Consider the following 14,967-nt stretch of genomic DNA (forward strand, 5'->3'; position numbering starts at 1 on the left):
GTTAATTATGTCCAGGCTTTTCCTTCCCATTCTAGAGAAGCTACTTAAAAGAAACCTCTAAATCCAAGCTTTACTTCCTTTGACTTCCAGTTGACTCCCTAAATTTACTGCATCTAGCTTCTGCCCTACCATCCTACAAAAATTGCTCTGGCTACTGATCTTACTCATCAATGACCAACTGACAACTTTTCAATTCTTATTTTATTTGCCATTTATCCTTCATAACACTCTTGTAGTAGGCAGAATTTTAAGGTGGCCCTCCAAAGATCCAAGCTAGAAGGAAAATAGGAACCCTAGTCCTGCAAAGGCAATTCAGCCAACATGAAGAATGAACCTGAAAGTGAATCTGACACCCTAAACAGAGAACCCCAGTCATAAAGAACTATAAATTAATAAATGAATGGAGTTTCTTTAAGCCATTAAGCTTGTGGTACTTTGTTACAGAGCAGTAGCAAACTAACACAATATCCATTGTCTGTGAAGATATTGCTCTCCCGGTTCTTCACTTCTGAAGTTTATTCTCAGTTCTCTTGGCCTCTAAATACAGTTTCCCCCAGAGTTCTCCTAATTCTGCTCTCTCCAAAAGAAAGTGTTACATTCATGAACTGGAAAACTGAGTTCCCCAGTATCTAGGTTTCCAGAACAAATCTTTTTACTAAGCTCCAAACCGCTATTTAAGCAACAACTTCTCTTAGGATCCTATAGCACTTCTCCCACAAATGTGCTTCTGCCTATATTCCTGGTTTACTTATCTAAATCCTGTTAAATGGTGCCACCATCCATGTAGTCAATCAAGTTAAGAATCTGGACATGATTTCGTCCTTTCTCTTCCACCTCACTGATGGACAAGTCCAATTGGTCGCTAGTGAAAGTCGCTCAGTTGTGTCCAACTCTTTAAGACCCCATGCACTGTGTAGTCCATGAAATTCTTCAGGCCAGAATACTGGAGTGGGTAGCCTTTCCCTTCTCTAGGGGATCTTTTCAACCCAGGGATCGAACCCAGGTCTCCTGCATTGCAGGCAGAGTCTATACCAGCTGAGCCACAAAGGAAGCCCAAGAATGCTGGACTGGGTTCAGTTCAGTTCAGTTCAGTCACTCAGTCACGTCCAACTCTTTGGGACTCCATGGACTGCAGGATGCCAGGCTTCCCTGTCCATCACCAACTCCCAGAGCTTGCTCAAACTCATGTGCATCAAGTCAGTGATGTCATCCAACCATCTCATCCTCTGTCATCCCACCATCTCATCCTCTGTCATCCCCTTCTCCTCCTGCCTTCAATCTTTCCCAGCATCACGGTCTCTTCCAATGAGTCAGTTTTTCGTATCAGGTGGCAAAGTATTGGAGTTGCAGCTTTAGCACCAGTCCTTCCAATGAATATTCAGGACTGATTCCACAAGGGAAGCCCAAGAATACTGGAATGGGTGGCCTATCACTTCTCTAGGCAATCTTCCCAACCCAGGAATCGAACCAGGGTCTCCTGCATTGCAGGCAGATACTTTACCAACTGAGCTATCAGGGATTGGTCACTAAAACTTGTTAATTTTGCCTCCTAAATTTCTGCTTCCCTTGTGGCTCAGCTGGTAAAGAATCCGCCTGCAATGCAGGAGACCTGGGTTCGATCCCTGGATCGGGAAGAACCCTGGAGAAGGAAATGGCCACCCTCTCTAGTATTCTGGCCTGGAGAATTCCATGTACTGTATAGTCCATGGGGTCGCAAAGAGTCGGACACAAGTGAGCCACTTTCACTTTCACTTTCAAATTTCTGCTTAACATTTCCCCCTCTGCAGTCACAGGCAACACTATGTTTCACCTAAACTGTGGCAGTAACATCCTAATGTCTCTCATTGCTGTGCTCAGCCACTCAGTCCTGTCCGACTCTTTGTGACCCCCCAGACTGTAACCTGCCAGGCTCCTCTGTCCATGGGATTTTACAGGCAAGAATACTGGAGTGGGTTGCCATTTCCTTCTCTAGGGAATGTCTCTCATAAGCACTCTTCCAAATGTGGCCTCCACACTAAAGCCTGAGTAATCATTCACAGTTTTACCATTTTATGCCCCTTTCTAAACTCTAATTACTTTTCCCTTGCCAAGAGGATACAATACAACCTTAATCTTCTACTCTTCTTCCCAGCCATACCAAATTACTGCTACAGGTCCCTGGATGGACTGTGCTGTGTAGTATAATGCCTATGCACATATTCCTTCTGCCTGAAATACCTTTGTACCTCTTGATAACCTGTTCCTACTCACCCAAGAGAGCTGACCCTGACCATGTAGGCAAAAGTGCCCACTCCTTTCTTTATATACACCTCTGTCACACACACATATCTTTATCATAATATTCTTCATATTTGAGTATTATCTGTTTACACATCTGTCTTTCCTCCAAAAGCTCCAGGATCAGGACCATATTCATCTTTGGAATTCAGGCTCCAGGCCTGTAATGTAGAGATAAATCAAAGGAGAAAATATATTGTACTTCAATTTAGAAACTGAAAGTACTTCCTTAACTTTAGATGAAGTGAAATTCTCTTGCCATTAAAGGCATTTCAAAAACACTAGTTTAAAGACACGATATTTAATGTTTAATGAAGATATTCCATACTAAAATTTGGTGAGATTAATTTACCCTTTCTCCTGTTGTAGGACATTTGTTTATAAATTTTCATTATTTTCCAAACTTCTGTTTCCTTAAAGTTATATTTCTAAAGAAAACAGGACTTGATGAAAGGCATAGCATTAAAGCATCTGATACATATTAGCAAAATTTTTAAGCTTCAGCAGTTTGTATTTCCTAAAGAATTAAGCTTCTAATATGAAAACAGTGTATGAATACTGTATGCAATCCATGGGGTCTCAAAGAGTCTAACACAGGACTGAGTGACTGAACTGAACTGATACAAAAAATAATATAGTTACTGTTCTGACAATAACCTAATGTAGAAAGATGTCTCTACTCTTTTGATTTAGCAAATAAGATTAAGTCTCTTTGAGCATCCTAATGTTTACTACTTTATCGTTCTTCTTTATCATAATTTCATGTGATGATGAAATAGTAAAGATATGGTTATGTAGTTACATCCTATGTTTGTTGGAGATTTCATTTCAAAGAATGACATGTAAATGTGTACATGTGTGTTTCCAGATGGCTCAGTGGTAAAGAATACGCCTGCCAATGCAGGAGAAGCAGGAGACGTGGGTTTGATCCCTGGGTCAACAAGATCCCTTGGAGGAGGAAATGGCAACCCACTCCAGTATTCTTGCTTGGAAAATCCCTTAGACAGATAAGCCTGGTGGGCTACAGTCCATGGGGTCATCAAGAATCAGAGACGACTTAGAAACTGAGCACATGTATTCTGTTAGAGAAAAAAAGATGAGCAGACTTCATCTATGTTCCCTATGTTTCTAGACTTCAACTGTACTAAATCTAAAACCTAATATTCATGGAGGTTGCCAAAAGGTACAAACCTCTAGTTATAAAATGTAATATATAGCACAGGGATTATGGTTAATAAGACTGTATTGTATATTCGAAAGTAGCTAAGAAAATAGATCTTTAAAGTTCCCATCACAAGAAAAAAAATTTTAACTATTAGTGATGATGAATGTTAACTAGATTTATTGTGGTGATCATTTTGCAATGATCAAATATCAAACCATTATGTTATACACATGAAAGTAATATAATGTTATATGCAGTTATATTTCAATAAAAAATCCCAAATATTCATAAATATTTCAAGTACCCATGTTAATCTTGGGTCTGAATAATGTTCAGTAGACCAAGATATTTTACATAAAAAGTTTTATGCATCAAAAATTTGTAAACATAAACAGGAACTAAATTTGTTTTCTTAAAAAACCAACCCAAACTATTTTTAGATTTTATCCAATGGCAAATTGAGCCTCCTAACCACATTCAAAAAACTAAGATCATGGTATCTTGTCCCATTACCTCATGGGAAATAGACAGACAGACAGTGGAAACAGTGTCAGACTTTATTTTTTTAGGCTCCAAAAATCACTGCAGGTGGTGACTGCAGCCATGAAATTAAAAGACGCTTACTCCTTGGAAGGAAAGTTATGACCAACCTAGACAGCATATTAAAAAGCACAGATATTACTTTGCCAACAAAGGTCCGTCTGGTCAAGGCTATGGTTTTTCCAGTGGTCATGTATGGATGTGAGAGTTGGACTGTGAAGAAAGCTGAGTGCCGAAAAATGGATCCTTTTGAACTGTGGTGTTGGAGAAGACTCTTGAGAGTCCCTTGGACTGCAAGGAGATCCAACCAGTCCATCCTAAAGGAGATCAGTCCTGGGTGTTCACTGGAAGGACTGATGCTGAAGCTGAAACTCCAATACTTTGGCCACCTGATGCGAAGAGTTGACTCGTTTGAAAAGACCCTGATGCTGGGAGGGATTGAGGGCAGGAGGAGAAGGGGATGACAGAGGATGAGATGGCTGGATGGCATCACCAACTCGATGCGCATGAGTTTGAGTAAACTCTGGGAGTTAGTGATGGACAGGGAGGCCTGGCGTGCTGCGATTCATGGGGTCACAGAGAGTCAGGCACGACTGAGCGACTGAACTGGACTGAACTGAACTGAACCACAAGGTACTCTCCTCTACAAACTGTTTTTGATACAGCATACCTTCCTTCATCCCATGTACAGAGGAGCCTGGCCAGCTACAGTCCACAGGGCGGGAAAGAGTTGGACACGACTGAGCGATGGAACATGCACGCACCTTCCTTCAGTCAACTACAGCCTCATCATTTTCCTTCTCTTGTCATGGTAACTCACTTACAAGAACCTTCTGGAGACTGCAAAAATTGCAGAATGATTTCAGAAAATATAATTAATCTTTATATGAGTTAGTTATTCTTCCCCTAAAATAACTGCCATTTTATATTTAAATTTTTCATTTTAAAATACTATTGTGAAAGGCCATGAGCTCTTTCAGAAGACTTCAAAAAAGCAAACCCTACCTAATCTTTTAAGTTGTTCTTCAAATCTCCTGACAGCTTCCCCATTTCACTTTAAATGCTGTTCACGAGTTGCCCTCATTAGACTGGAGTCAACAGGCACCTCTTGAGGAGCTGCTGCAGAAGTATCACCAGCTTCCAGAATTTCAACCTCCATCCCCAAAGGTTTAGCTACAGCTTTAAGCATTTTCCCAAAAGCATTCCAATTGCCAGCTGGAAAATTTCATGTTCAAGTTTCACCACATCACTCATAGTTATCTATTGGGCAAGAGCAAACATTTACCTTAGTATTTAGAACTCTCCCCTCCTAATCCAAACCTATGTTATTAGATAGCATTGGCCCCGCTTCTCCAGGTAAATATGTCTACTGAACCCTAGGGATGCTACTGGTCCCATATGGTGTACCCTTCTCATCCTCTCTACTTATTCTAATTTTACCTTTCTTTGGGGCCGAGTTCAAACCCCAGTTCCTAAAAAGAGCATGAATCTGTACCACACATTTATAGCTGTGCATTTCTATTTACCTTTTCTGGTATAATTACGTTAACTCCTCAACCAGAACTCTAAGTTTTTTAAGAGAAGGCACTAGAACTCATGCCTCTGTTCTCCCTCAAAAACAGGTAGAGACTCTTGCAAGGAGCCTTGTAATAAGAGGTAACATTTATGGCACATACACAGTGTGCCAAACGCTTTCTGCTTATTAGTTCATTTAACCCACGTAATAAATCTATGCAGTAAGTACTGTTATTGTCCCTAATTTGAGACAAGAAAATGGAAACTTAGAAAGGTGATTTACCTGTCCGAAATAACAAAATTAGTTTGAACTAGGACTTAATTTCAGGTTTGTCTGACTCTAAATTGTCTTCTAATTAGTGACTCAAACAAGCAGAGTCTCTTGCCCTCAATTCAGTTCAGTCCAGTTGCTCATTCTTGTCCAACTCTTGGCAACCCCAAGGACTGCAGGATGCCAGACTTCCCTGTCCATCACCAACTCCCAGAGTTTACTCAAACTCATGTCCATTGAGTCTATGATGCCATCCAACCATCTCATCCTCTGTCATGCCCTTCTCCTCCCACCTTCAATCTTTCCCAGCAGCAGGGTCTTTTCAAACGAGTCAGCTCTTCACATCAGGTGGCCAAAGGACTGGAGTTTCAGCTTCAACATCAGTCCTTCCAATGAATATTCAGGACTGATTTCCTGTAGGATGGACTGGTTGGATCTCCTTGCAGTCCAAGGGACTCTCAAGAGTTTTCTCCAACACCACAGTTCAAAAGCATCAATTCTTCTATGCTCAGCTTTCTTTATAGTCCATCTCTCACATCCATACATGGCTACTGGAAAAACCATAGCTTTCACTAGATGGACCTTTGTTGGCAAACTAATGTCTCTGCTTTTTAATATGCTGTCTAGGTGGGTCATAACTTTCCTTCCAAGGAGTAAGTGTCTTTTAATTTCTTGGCTGCAGTCACCGTCTGCAGTGATTTTGAAGCCCCCCCAAAATAAAGTCTCTCACTGTTTCCATTGCTTCCCCATCTATTTGCCCTGAAGTGATGGGACCAGATGCCATGATCTTCATTTTTTGAATGTTGAGTTTTAAGCCAGTTTTTTCCCTCTCTTCTTTCACTTTCATCAAGAGGCTCCTCAGTTCTTCTTCGCTTTCTGCCATAAGGGTGGTGTCATCTGCATATCTGAGGTTATTGACATTTCTCCCGGCAGTCTTGATTCCAGCTTGTGCTTATCCAGCCCAGCATTTCTCATGATGTACTCTGCATAGAAGTTAAATAAGCAGGGTGACAATATCCAGCCTTAACGTACTCCTTTCCCTACTTGGAACCAGTCTGTTGTTTCATGTCCAGTTCTAACTGTTGCTTCCTGACCTGAATACATATTTCTCAGGAGGCAGGTCAGGAAGTCTGGTATTCCCATCTGTTTAAGAATTTTCCACAGTTTGTTGTGATCCACACAGTCAAAAGCTTTGGCATAGTCACTAAAGCAGAAGTAGATTTTTTTGAGAACTCTCTTGCTTTTTCAATAATCCAGTGGATGTTGGCAATTTGATCTCTTGTTCCTCTGCTTTTTCTCAATCCAGCTTAAACATCTGGGAGTTCACGGTTCATGTATTGTTGAAGCCTGGCTTGGAGAATTTTAAGCATTATTTTGCTAGCGTGTGAAATGAGCACAATTGAGCGGTAGTTTGAGCATTCTTTGGCATTGCCTTTCTTTGGGATTGGAGTGAAAACTGACCTTTTCCAGTCCTGTGGCCATTACTGAGTTTTCCAAATTTGCTGGCATATTGAGTGCAGCACTTTCACAGCATCATCTTTTCGGATTTGAACTGGAATTCCATGATCTCCACTAGCTTTGTTCATAGTGATGCTTCCTAAGGCCCATTTGATTTCCAGGTCTGGTTCTAGGTGAGTGATCACACTGTCATGATTATCTGGGTCATGAAGATCTTTTTTGTATAGTTCTTCTGTGTATTCTTGCCACCTCTTCTTAATATCTTCAGCTTCTGTTATGTCCATACCATTTCTGTACTTTATTGTGCCCATCTCTGCATGAAATGTTCCCCTGGTATCTCTAATTTTCTTGAAGAGATCTCTAGTCTTTCCCATTTTATTGTTTTCCTTTATTCCTTTGCATTAATCACTGAGGAAGGCTTTCTTATCTCTCTTTGCTATTCTTTGGAACTCTGCATTCAAATGGGTATATCTTTCCTTTTCTCCTTTGCCTTTCACTTCTTTCCTTTTCACAGCTATTTGTAAGGCCTCCTCAGACAACCATTTTGCCTTTTTGCATTTCTTTTTCCTGGAAATGGTCTTGATCCCTGCCTCCTGTACAATGTCAAGAACCTCCGTCCATAGTTCTTCAGGCACTCTGTCTGATAGATCTAATCCCTTGAATCTGTTTGTCACTTCCACTATAAAATCATCAGGGATTTGATTTAGGTCATATCTTAATGGTCTTGTGGTTTTCCCTACTTTCTTCAATTTAAGTCCGAATTAGGCAATAAGGAGTTCATGTTCTGAGCCACAGTCACGTCCCAGTCTTGTTTCTGCTGGCTGTATAGAGCTTCTCCATCTTTGACTGCAAAGAATATAATCAATCTGATTTCGGTATTGACCACCTGGTGATGTCCATGTGTAGAGTCTTCTCTTGTGTTGTTGCAAGAGGATGTTTGCTATAACCAGTGCGTTCTCTTGGCAAAACTCTACTAACCTTTGCCCTGCTTCATTTTGTACTCCAAGGGCAAATTTGCCTGTTACTTCAGGTATTTCTTGACTTCTTTTGCATTCCAGTCCCCTATAATGAAAAGGACATCTTTTTGGTGTTAGTTCTAGAAGGTCTTGTAGGTCTTCATAGAACTGTTCAGCTTATTTAGCATTACTGGTCGGGGCACAGACTAGATTACTGTGATATTGAATAGTTTGCCTTGGAAATGATCAGAGATCATTCTGTCATTTTTGAGATTGCATCCAAGTACTGCATTTCGGACTCTTGTTGACTATGATGGCTACTCCATTTCTTCTAAGGAATTCTTGCCCACAGCAGTAGATATAATGGTTACCTGAGTTAAATTTACCCATTCCAGTCCAGTTTCATTCACTGATTCCTAAAATGTCGATGTTCACTCTTGCCATCTCCTGTTTGACCACTTCCAAGTTGCCTTCACAGACCTAACATTCCAGGTTCCTATGCAATATTGCTCTTTACAGCATCGGACTTTACTTCCATCACCAGTCATATCCATAACTGGGTGGTATTGTTACTTTGGCTCCATCTCTTCTTTCTTTTTGGACTTATTTCTCCACTGATTTCCAGTAGCATATTGGGCACCCACTGACCTGGGGAGTTCATCTTTCAGTGTCCTATCTTTTTGCCTTTTCATACTGTTCATGGGGTTCTCAAGGCAAGAATAGTAAAGTGGTTTGCCATTCTCTTCTCTAGTGGACCATGTTTTGTCTCTTGTCCTACTTGATATAAACAGCCAAGCAGATAGTTTGGGCTTCATGGGTGTGAAGAGAGAGTAAATTATGGTTCAGCAACTTTCCTTTCTCCCTTTGACACAAAGTTTTTATTCAATGACCCTCTTCCAACAACACAAGAGAGAATCTACACGTGGACTTCACCAGATGGACAATACTGAAATCAGATTGATTATATTTCTTGCAGCTGAAGATGGAGAAGCTCTAGATAGTCCAGCAAAAACAAGACAGGGAGCTGACTGTGGGTCAGATCATGAACTCATTGCAAAATTCAGACTTAAACTGAAGGAAGTAGGGAAAACCACTCGGCCATTCAGGTATGACCTAAATCAAATTCCTTATGATTATACAGTGGAAGTGACAAACAGATTCAAGGGATTAGCTCTAATAGACAGAGTACCTGAAGAACTATGGACAGAGATTCATAACATTGTACAGGAGGCAGTGATCAAAACCATCCCCAAGGAAAAAAATGCAAAAAGGCAAAATGGTTGTCTGAGGAGGCCTTACAAATAACTGAGAAAAGGAGAGAAGCTAAATGCAAAGGAAAAACAGGAAATATATACCCATCTAAATTCAGAGTTCCAAAGAATAGCAAGGAGAGATAAGAAACCCTTCATAAGTGAACGACGCAAAGAAATAGAGGAAAACAATAGAATGCAAAAGACTAGACATCTTCTCAAGAAAGCTAGAGATACCAAGGGAACATTTCATGCAGAGATGGGCACAATAAAGGACAGAAACAGTATAGACCTAACAGAAGCAGAAGATATTAAGAAGAACTGACAAGAATACACAGAAAAACTGTACAAAAAAGATCTTAATGACCCGGATAACCATGATGGTGTGATCACTCATCTAGAGTCAAGGATCCTAGCATGTGAAGTCAAGTGGGCCTTAGGAAGATTCACTACAAACAAAGCTGGTGGAGATGAAGGAATTCCAGCTGAGCTGTTTAAAATCCTAACAGATAATGCTGTGAAAGTGCTGCACTCAATATGCAAACAAATCTGGAAAACTCAGCAGTGGCCACCGGACTGGAAAAGGTCAGTTTTCCTTCCAACCTCAAAGAAAGGCAATGCCAAAGAATGTTCAAACTACCACACAATTGCATTTATTTTACATGCTAACAAGGTAATGCTAAAAATGTTTCAAGCCAGGTCATCTCATGTGAACTGAGAACTTCTAGACATAGAAGCTGGATTTAGAAAAGGTAGAAGAACCAGAGATCAAATTGCCAACATCCATTGGATCATGGAAAAAGCAAGGGAACTCCAGAAAAACATCTACTCCTGCTTCATTGAGTGTGCTAAAAACCTTTGACTGTGTGGATCACAATAACTGTGGAAAATTCTTAAACAGATGGGAATACCAGACGAACTTACTTGCCTCTTGAGCAAACTGTATGCAGGTCAAGAAGCAATAGTTAGAACCAGACACGGAACAATCAACTGGTTCAAAATTGGGAAAAGAGTATGTCAAGGCTGTATATAGTCACCCTGCTTATTTAACTTGTATGCAGAGTACATCATATGAAATGCCAGGCAAGATGAAGCTCAAGCTGTAATCAAGACTGCCGGGAAAAATATCAATAATCTCAGATACACAGATGACTCCACCCTTTTGGCAGAAAGCAAAGAGGAACTAAAGAGTCTCTTGATGAAGTTGAAAGAGGAGAGTCAAAAAGCTGGCTTAAAACTCAACATTCAAAAAAATAAGATCATGGCATCTAGTCCCATCACTTAATGGCTAATAGATGGGGAAACAATGAAAATAGTAACAGAGTGTACTTTCTTGGGCTCCAAAATCACTGCAGGTGGTGACTGCATCCATGAAATTTAAAAATGCATGCTCCTTGGAAGAAAAGCTATGACAAACCTAGATGGTGTATTAAAAAGCAGAGACATCCCTTTAGTGATAAAGGTCCATATAGTCAAAGCTATGGTTTTTCCAGTAGTCACGTGAGATTTGGACTGACTATTAAAAAGGATGCATGTTGAAAAATTAATGCTTTTGAACTGTGGTGTTGGAGAAGACTCCTGAGAGTCCCTTCGACTGCAATGAGATCAAACCAGTCAATCCTAAATGAAGTCAATCCTGAGTATTTGTTGGAAGGACTGATGCTGGAGGTGAACCTCCCATACTTGGGCCACCTGATGTGAAGAGCTGACTTATTGGAAAAGATCCTGATGCAAGGAAAGACTGAAGGCAGGAGAAGGGGGAGAAAGAGGATGAGAATGCTTGCATGGCATTATTGACTCAATGGGCATGAGTTCAAGCAAGCTCTGGGAGACAGTGAAGGACAGAGAAGCCTGGCATCCTGCAGTCCATGGGGTCACAAAGAGTCGCACACAATGGAGCAACTGAACAACTTTCCTTTCTCCCCTTGACACAAAGCTTTTATTCAATGACCTTTGCCTGAAGACCAAAGATAAATTCTAACCAAAAGATTGCAGATTCTATCTATGGGCAGGATCCAGTCCCACTCCAGAATGTTCTAAAAACATGACTGCTCCCAAGAGGATGAATCATCAAAAGAACTGATTTCAGTCTTAGATCTAGAGAACAAGGCTGGTCCAGGCCTGAAAAACATGGACAAAATCTTTCTTGGCCATAGTCTCTATACAGGTATGCAGTATGTGTTGTACAAGTTAATGAGTCACCAGGATCACCAGAACCAAAGGGAAGGGCAATGGTCAATGTTTCTACCCACGTCACCCTTAGATCCTGGTATCTGAAACTGTGTGATATCAGTGCCTTACATTCACAGAGGGGATTAGACTTTACCAGACTCCAACTTATTATCTCACTTGCTGTGGAGAAATAGCACTAACAGGGCCCTCGTGTTTGCTTTTGCAGTGCACCAGAAAGCTGGCCAAGGAGGCTAGTGGAGACTGAAATCTCTCACAGGCTCTGCTCACCAGGCTCATGACTCTTAGTGGCAGACCTTTATCTGCCTAGAGGAAAAGGCACCTTTTCTTCATTTCCACAAAGAAACTGTATGAACAGGTGACAGCACCAAAGGTGACTACTGGGATCCCTATGTTAAATATGTGGGTGTCAATTATACCTCAATAAAGCTAGAAAAATAAATAATGAATAAAGAAGTGGAAACCGAGGCTCAAAGATGTTACAAGATACAGCCATAAGTGGTGGATCCAAGATTAGAATTCGAGTTTTCCAACTTACTAGTTCACGTGCTTTTTCAACTATGCTACAAATCTCCCATTGTTTCAGTTTATTGTAGGCTGTCTCGGACTTCTCATGTGGCAGACTGGTATCCTTAGCACTTTGCTCCAACACAGTCCCAAGCTTTTTGGTGTATCTCTGTCCTGAAGCCACAGCTGTCCTGTTATTGAGGAAGCCGAGAAACAGATATGTGTGCCAACTGTACCAACAGGGATACTTTAGATGGATCTCCTACCACTTTTGGAAAAACAAATTAGACCACCTGTCCTAATGTTATGCATCATACATCATCACAGTGGCAGAGAGTCAACGTTATTAATATTATGGGAGGTGGTGTGCGGAAAAGTCATGCAGTATGAAATCCAATTATCTAAATTTAGAGACTAACATTGCCATTTATTAGCTGCCTGGCCCTGGGAGATAACAATTACAAATATTCACTGAGCACATACTATTTGCCTGTACTTTGTTTACATAATGACTAACTTCATACAATCCTAAGAGGTATAGAGCTTCATTACTCCCATTTCACAGGCAAAAAATACCGAGGCTCTGGGAAATTCAGGTAACTCACCCTAGGTTACACTGTTGGGAAGTGGAAGAACCAGGAATAAAACCCTAGCAATATGACTCTAAAACCCATGGTCTTAATTTCTTAGTCTTTGATTCCTCTAGAATAAAACAGAGATAATAACAGCTGCCCTACCTAACTAATCAGAATTATATTAGCAAGTACAAGGGCATTTTTAATAAACTGTAAAGTAATAGAGGTCAATGTATGAAATCCAAAGCTAACACTGACAAGCAGATGGGTTTATCTGGAAGGTCTACACACATACAGATTTCTTTGTCTCCTTACCACTTAATACTGAGAGTCAAACAAATTGTGTTAAGCCTATGCTTCTTCTAACAACAATGATCTTGCTATCCAGACATTTCTTACCTTACCTCTTTCCATATCTTGAGTTCCTACTAATGGGAGCAGAAATCAATGTGATATATTCTTAAACTACTAGAGAGTACAGATTTATTATTAGTACTAGTATTAGTTTCAACACCTATAGTTTCAGAGAATTTCTTCACCATCTGGTGACGATGATGTTTATACTATTTGATCACTTATTTACATGTTGTGCTTAGTCACTCAGTCATGTCCGACTCTTTGCGACCCCACAAACTGTAGCCAGCCAGGTTCCTCTGTCCATGGGATTCTCTAGGCAAGAATACTGGAGTGGATTGCCTTTTCCTTCTCCAGGAGATCTTCCCGACTCATGGATCGAACCCACATCTCCTCTGTATCCTGCACTGGCAAGCGGATTCTTTACCACTAAGCCAACTGGGAAGCCCAGTGGATGAAGAAGCTCAGGTCTATTTTGACTCCAGACCTCAAGTTCTAAAGCTTAACTCTTATCCCTCACATCTTGACATGCCCAGAGGACAGTGCCCACATTTTCTTTACAATTACTGCCTCCCATTGCTTTAGTGACCGTATTTTTTCAACCAAAAGTCAAAACAGGTGTCCTAATCATCTGAAATAATTAAACTCCAGAAAAATCCAGGACCTGTGCTTATTGGGCCTTTATCATCCTGCATCATACCTGATCACTTAGAACAAGCCCTATTCACGTTGTTCTCAGCTTCTCTTTTGAGCACAGGCCTGGCTCCTCTTTGTGTTAAATCCATTTATCAAGCAGGGGCCCTATCTAAACCTTCACCCAAAAGCCTCAGAGGTTCCTAGAGAATGTGACCTTGACGAGTCATACCATTCTAAAAAATTCTTCTTAAAAATTAAAACATTGAAAGAAGAAACTTTTTTCCTCTTTTTTTTTTTCTTCTTAAAATAAGATGTCCTTGAGACACCTCTTTGGGGAGAATCTCCCACTCTTCTATCAATGGGCTTTCCTAGGGAAAGCAAGGAAAAGGAAAAGAGAAGTTTATCTGTTCCCTTCCAAAGTGGCTCTTTATTGCAGTCTGACTTGTAGGTCCTCCCAGAGAGGACAAAAGAGAAAGCACAAGCCCTAAACTTCATCTGCAGAAATAATCTGGAAGTTCACTCATTCAACACATCATCTGAGCACCAACCATGCAATAGGCTCCCAGTATTTACTATCCCTCTCTTTTATCTAAAATGCAAGGTCAAGAACACTCAAAAGTAGTATATGAGAGAGAAAAGGTATTTCTACATGGGAGAAATGGTTATTGAAAAAATAAAAATGAATAAGAAATACCAGATAAGTGCCTAAAGAACAAAAAAGGTGATGTGATTAAGGGACTCTGGTAGGGTATTTATATTAGGTAGCCATTAAAAGCCTCAAATTGGAAAATTTGGTTCCAAATTGGGAAAGAAGTATGTCAAGAGTGTATATGGTCACCCTGCTTATTTAACTTGTACGCAGAGTACATCATGCAAAATGCCAGGCTGGATGAAGCTCAAGTTGGAATCAAAATTGCCCGGAGAAATACCAATAACCTCAGATATGCAGATGACTCCACCCTTTTGACAGAAAGCAAAGAGGAACTAAAAAGCCTCTTGATAAAGTTGAAAGAGGAGAGTGAAAAAGCTGGCTTAAAACTCAACATTCGAAAAACTGAAATCATGGCATCCAGTCCATCACTTCATGGCAAACAGATGGGGAAACAATGAAAACAGAAACAGAGTGTACTTTCTTGGGCTCCAAAATCACTGCAGATGATGACTGCAACCATGAAATTAAAAAATGCTTGCTCCTTGGAAGAAAAGCTACAACAAACCTAGACAGCATATTAAAAAGCAGAGACATCACTTTACTGACAAAGGTGCATCTAGT

The 14,967-nt window shown here is 40.5% G+C and overlaps 1 protein-coding gene and 1 non-coding gene across 5 annotated transcripts in view; both read right to left on the reverse strand.

Moving 5' to 3' along the window:
- Window positions 1-14,967, reverse strand: part of CPEB3 (cytoplasmic polyadenylation element binding protein 3) — a 191,094-nt gene that overhangs the window by 156,329 nt on the left and 19,798 nt on the right. The window lies entirely within an intron of this gene.
- TRNAC-GCA lies at window positions 1,448-1,519 on the reverse strand. The gene has a single exon. It is a non-coding gene; the product is annotated as a tRNA-Cys (tRNA).

The sequence above is a fragment of the Cervus elaphus genome, chromosome 15 (assembly GCF_910594005.1).
Source record: "Cervus elaphus chromosome 15, mCerEla1.1, whole genome shotgun sequence".
NCBI lineage: Eukaryota > Metazoa > Chordata > Mammalia > Artiodactyla > Cervidae > Cervus > Cervus elaphus.